The 5642-nt window shown below is 35.1% G+C and overlaps 1 protein-coding gene across 3 annotated transcripts in view; it reads right to left on the minus strand.

Moving 5' to 3' along the window:
* Positions 1-5642, minus strand: part of rfc5 (replication factor C (activator 1) 5) — a 39472-nt gene that overhangs the window by 6319 nt on the left and 27511 nt on the right. The window lies entirely within an intron of this gene.

The raw sequence follows: 5642 nt of genomic DNA on the forward strand, positions 1-5642 counted from the left end.
ATACAGGGTCACTGGCATATAAAATGTATTTAATAAAATTGGCCATGAAGTTCCTTACACATACCAACAGAAGGTTACAGCCTACATTCTACATCTTTTGTTCACTAAATAATTGTGCTCTAGTGCAGTACAAAACAAACTGAAAGAGGACTGAAAAAGAAAAAGATCAATGAGCTGACAGCTAATACAAGTAAATGTTAAGTTACCCAGGTGAAATTAAACTTCCTGAAAAACTGTAGCCCACATAATTTCACTTTAACAGTTATGATTTAAAGCTGATTGAAAATTATAGTAAATACCATGAAAACAATCAGTGCCCTATATGGAATGTCCAAAAAACAAAAAAGTGAAAAGGTGCTTAAAGCCAAAACTAGTATTTACTATGGATATGAAGATAGAGAGGGTGAATGGTGGGGAGGCACAAAAGTTCAGCCTAATTTGTTTTTTTTTGGGGCACAATTTTGCCAAAAATGCCAAAATGTGCAATAACTAATTTTGCAAGAAAAAGTTATGTTAAAAATCTCAAACACTAACTGATCTTATTTATATATAAAAAAAAAATACTTACTTTGAAAAGCTGATATTTAGATAGAATTCTGCTTACTCATTTCTAAACTGTATTCCAGTTACCCAGAAAAAAACACCCTTTTCAAACGTAATAAACCACAGAACTTTCTGGCACAACAAAACTCTTTTGATGCATTATATTTAACTGGGTTCTATATCCCAGCTATATATTTTACTTTAAACCTAGATGGTCACATTAAGGGAGCAAGTATAAGAGGCACTGTGAAAGTTCAAAAGACATCAAAAACATGAGGTACATTTGTCAGTTAAAAACATAAAAAATACTTTTATTTAGCTCTTACTTTTATCCAAAGCAAGAAACAATTCCCAGTGTTATTTAGTACAATTGCTTTGCATTCTAATTAGAAATGAAAGGAGATTGAACCATTGAAATATTGTAATGCATTTGATTCAAAAACTGTCAGAGCATTTTATATCAAAGTATACAACATAGTAAATAAAATCTATCCCCAACCTTCACAAAATTAATCAATGTATTAATTTTATTATTTAGAGAGAGAAAGAAATCCCTACTGTTTGATTTTGTCAAGGTGAGTCATGGACAAATTCAAATGTGCCACTGGGAATTTCATACTGTGCAACTGGCGGTTGTGGGAGAACAGCACAGACTGCCCCCAACTTTCTAAGATGATGTAAGTGAAGGCTGCAACTGAAAAATAACTGGAAAAAATCGTATGAAGTGACATAGCATTTAGGCAAATATGCTACTCCCCAATTATACTCCATTTAATACTTTCAGATTAATGAGGTGAATTTGTGATCAACTCAATGGAGCAGATTAATTTTGCAGAAAACTGAGATTTTATGGCAGAAACACAAACATAACATACTAGATTATATACCTCCCCTGCCCATACATACACATATATATACATATACACATAAAGTTGTGTTAAAAATAATAACAGTGTGTTTAAAAAAGTGAATAAAGCTCAAAATCCTTATAATAGCTTTTATTTTCATACATGCAAATTGGGATCACTCCACATGAAGAATTTATCAAATGTGTCTTATTCCTTTACAGAAAGTGAAGAAAAGGGAATATTAGGCTGTTCCAAAAAATAGCAGCGTGGAGTTCAATTAGTGAGGTCATTCATTCTGTGCAAAAACAGGTGTCAATTACAGCCCTTATTTAAGGAAGGAAGGCAGCAAAATGGTACATGTTGGTTATAGTGCATTTCTCCCTGAAATCTGAGTAAAATGGGTCGCTCCAGACATTGTTCAGAAGAACAGCATACTTTGATTAAAAAGTTGATTGGAGAGGGGAAAACATAAATAAGTGCACAGAATGATAGGCTGCTTAGCTAAAATGATTGCAAATGCTTTAAAATGGAAACTAAAACCTGAAGGATGTGGAAGAAAATAGAAAACTATCAATCAAATGGATCGAAGAATAGCAAAAATGGCAAAGACTCAGCCAATGATCAGCTCCAGGAAGATCAAAGGTGGTCTAAAGTTACCCATGAGTATTGTTACAATTAGAAGACGTCTATGTGAAGCCAAGCTAATTGGCAAAAAGCCGCCACAAAAAGTCTCGTTTGGGGGAAGACATGCCGAAGCGGTTACAACTACAACACATTGACTGGCCTAAAGAAAAATGGTGCAACATTTTGTGGACTGAAAAAACAAGATTGTTCTTTTTGGGTCAAGAGGCCGCAGATAACCCCACAAACACTGAATTCAAGCCAGAGTACAATGTGAAGACAGTGAAGCATGGTGGCGCAAGCATCGTGATATAGGGATGTTTCTCATATTATGGCGTTGGGCCTTTTTATCGCATACCAAGGATCATGGATCAGTTTGAATACCTCAAAATACTTGAAGAGGTCATGTTGCCTTATGCCGAAGAGGAAATGCACTTGAAAAGGGCGTTTCAACAAGGGAACAACCCCAAACACATCAGTAAACGAGCAACATCTTGGTTCTAGACCAACAAGATTGACGTTATAGAGTGGGCAGCCCAATTCCCTGACTTTAATCCAGTAGAAAACTTGTGGGATGACATCAAAAATGCTGTTTCTGAGGCAAAACCAAGAAAAGCAGATGCATTATGGAATGGAGTCTAATCATCCTGGGCTGGGATACTTGTTACACAGGTGCCAGAAGTTGGTTGTCTCCATGCAACACAGATGTGCAACTGTTCTCAGAAACAGTAGTTATACAACTAAATACAAGTTCAGTGATTCAAAGGAAAGCAAAACCTTGAAACATTTTTCAGTTTATACAGTGAATGTTTGAGTTTGTAAACAAGAATGCAGACACTGCTATTTTTTTTGAACAGCCTAATTTTCTCTTTCATTCACTTTCTGTAAAGGAATAAACACAAGTTTGATAAATTTTTCTTCATGTTTAGATTTGGAATAGAATGTGGAGTGTTCCCAATACATTTGCTTATATGGAAATAAAAGCTATTATAAGGAGTTTGTGCTTTATTTACTTTTTTTAAACACACTGCTATTATTTTGAACACAACTGAACATACATATACACACACACACACACACACACACACACACACAATTAAATCATTTGACAAGTTCTAGCCAGCTGCATTAAAACACATTCCTAATTTTAAAAGTACACTCCTAATTTTAATAAAATTCAACTGAAGATCCTCTCACCTTAAGATGCAAAGGACAATAGTTAAGAACTAGAGTTCACCACTCAAACTCTAGGGAACTCAAGTTACTTTTCATTTATGGAACTCTATGGATGACAAGTCCTTATTATGAACTCAATAATGTCCTGGCTAGATAACCTGTGGCTGCTGCATAAGTTGCCATAAGTGTTAATTTTCAATGAATAGCTTTATCCATCCATAATTTTATAGACTACTTTTCTTGGTGATGGTCGAGATTCCAGTCACAGGATATACTACTTTTTCTTAAAAGGCTGAACACGTGATCTTTTCTTTTACAATACTACCAACACCACATTCACTATAATCTCTACTAAATGGCAGCAAAACTGCAAAAGGCAAAATTAAATTGTGCCTCCAATTACCAAACACAGACAAAAGATCCAAGACATGCACATTGGCAATACTATAAGCTTTATTTTTGGCTTAAATTTCAGATACAATGTGTTTAAACTTAGACTACATTATCACTGAAAGCCAGCAGACCGTTAAAGATAAAAAATGAAGCACTAAATTTTAGTGCTTGGCTGCTTAGTTAAAGTCAGAGAATATTTTCTTTCCTGTAGATGGTAAAGGATACAAGAGTTGATTACCCAAACTCTGTGTAGATTCAGGATATGCTTATCAATTAGATTACCACTCACATACACAATTCAAAATGGGTATTGAAGTGTTTTTTTTTTTATATCGAAACCAAGAAGCTTAAAGTCTTATTGCCTCAAAGTACTTGTTAAAAGTTTGAAAAGCAAAATATACTACAGTTATTACTAATGCAATCTCCATTTCATTTTCATAAAATTGGTCATCCCTGTCCAAACTCCTGAACCAAACTCCCAAAATACTGATACGTAAATTTCTTTTTTGCCACCTTTGCAGGTCAAATGCAATGTTCAACACTCTGCAAAGCTACTAAATGGCTCCACCTACAAGAGGAACATCTTGTTGCTATGGGAACCTCAAAGAGTCTCCAGGGCAACAGGAGCAAGAAAACATCCAGCGTCAGCAGGCAGATGGTGTCAGATTCAGGCACAGGTCTCTACTGGGTATTTGACTGCTGTCTGCTTTTCCAAAGCTACCAGATGCATCATATGATAACTACCCCTTTGTGGGTTTTCTACCAAAACAATTCCCAATGAAAGTGGGTTTAAGGCAAAAGAAATGAAGAAAAAAAAAAAAAAAAAAGGCTCAGATACCACTAACCCTCTCAACATCAAAATGCAGATAATTTTTACATTATATACATACATAATAGAACATATAATATATACTGCAAAACACACACACACGTATGCCTTTGAACATATGAATACATGCACATAAATTTTACTTTTTTTTTTTTTTTTAAAAAGAAAATAATGTCTCTCAGTAAGAAGCATAATATAAAAGAAGTGAAAATGTTGAATTTTAATGTAAATTAGTGGTAAATCTTAACAGCTACTTCAATTATTTAAATGTCATTGACAGATGGATACAGAGGAACTGTATCAGCCTGCTGGCATTAGGAAAAAGTTAAATGTCAATTCGATACTTAAAAATAAATAAATGTATCAGAATTATTTCTCCACCAAAAAACAAAAAAAAAAAAAAAAGGTACCAGCAAAAAATGACATGCTCCCCTATGCTTAACTTTACATTTTCTTTCCACACAACCTGAGCAATACTTGAACTTGCCATAACAATAATAACACAATAGAATAGTGGTAGCCAATTACCAATTCATAGGTGTAAGATTTAAAACATACAAATATACTATACAGCTTATCCCAGTCAATACATCCAGGCCGATAGATCGAGTCCTCCCTGCAGCATGGAGGTGCCCCAGACTCCCGCAGGGCATCATGGGAGATGGAGTGTGACTCCACAGTCCTGCTGGGTGCCATCGACGGACGCTGCAGGGAGACACCGGGATTTCTATCTTCCCTATACCCCGGAAGTACTTCCAAGTCACGGGGACGGAAGAACTGAAGTAATTCCAGGCTGAAGATAGATACGAGTCTTCAACCGACCCGGAAGTGCTATGGAATAAAATGGACAGAAGGACTGAAGCACTTCCGGGTCGAGGACTATTTAAAGGACTGTGGGAAAAAGATGTATTGACCAGGATAAGCTGCCGGCCATCTCTCACAACTAATTTTCATGAAAATATTTAAAGAGTTCTTAGTCACCTCACTCCAAGCCATTTTTCAGCAAAATCAAATGACTTGCTAAATATTAGGCACTGTTAAATTTTATATAATGCTGGAATTAGTGTGAAGATCATACAGAATACCTAAAACATTATTTGTTTAGTAAGTAACTTTCATTTGACGTTGGGAAGACTTGAAATATAGTCCAACATTCTCAAATGAAATGAGTGAATGGATAAAAAATTATTTAATATTCCTGCTCCAGTTGTAATGTATAGTGTAAAGGGAAT

This window comes from Polypterus senegalus, chromosome 12, assembly GCF_016835505.1.
Source record: "Polypterus senegalus isolate Bchr_013 chromosome 12, ASM1683550v1, whole genome shotgun sequence".
NCBI lineage: Eukaryota > Metazoa > Chordata > Cladistia > Polypteriformes > Polypteridae > Polypterus > Polypterus senegalus.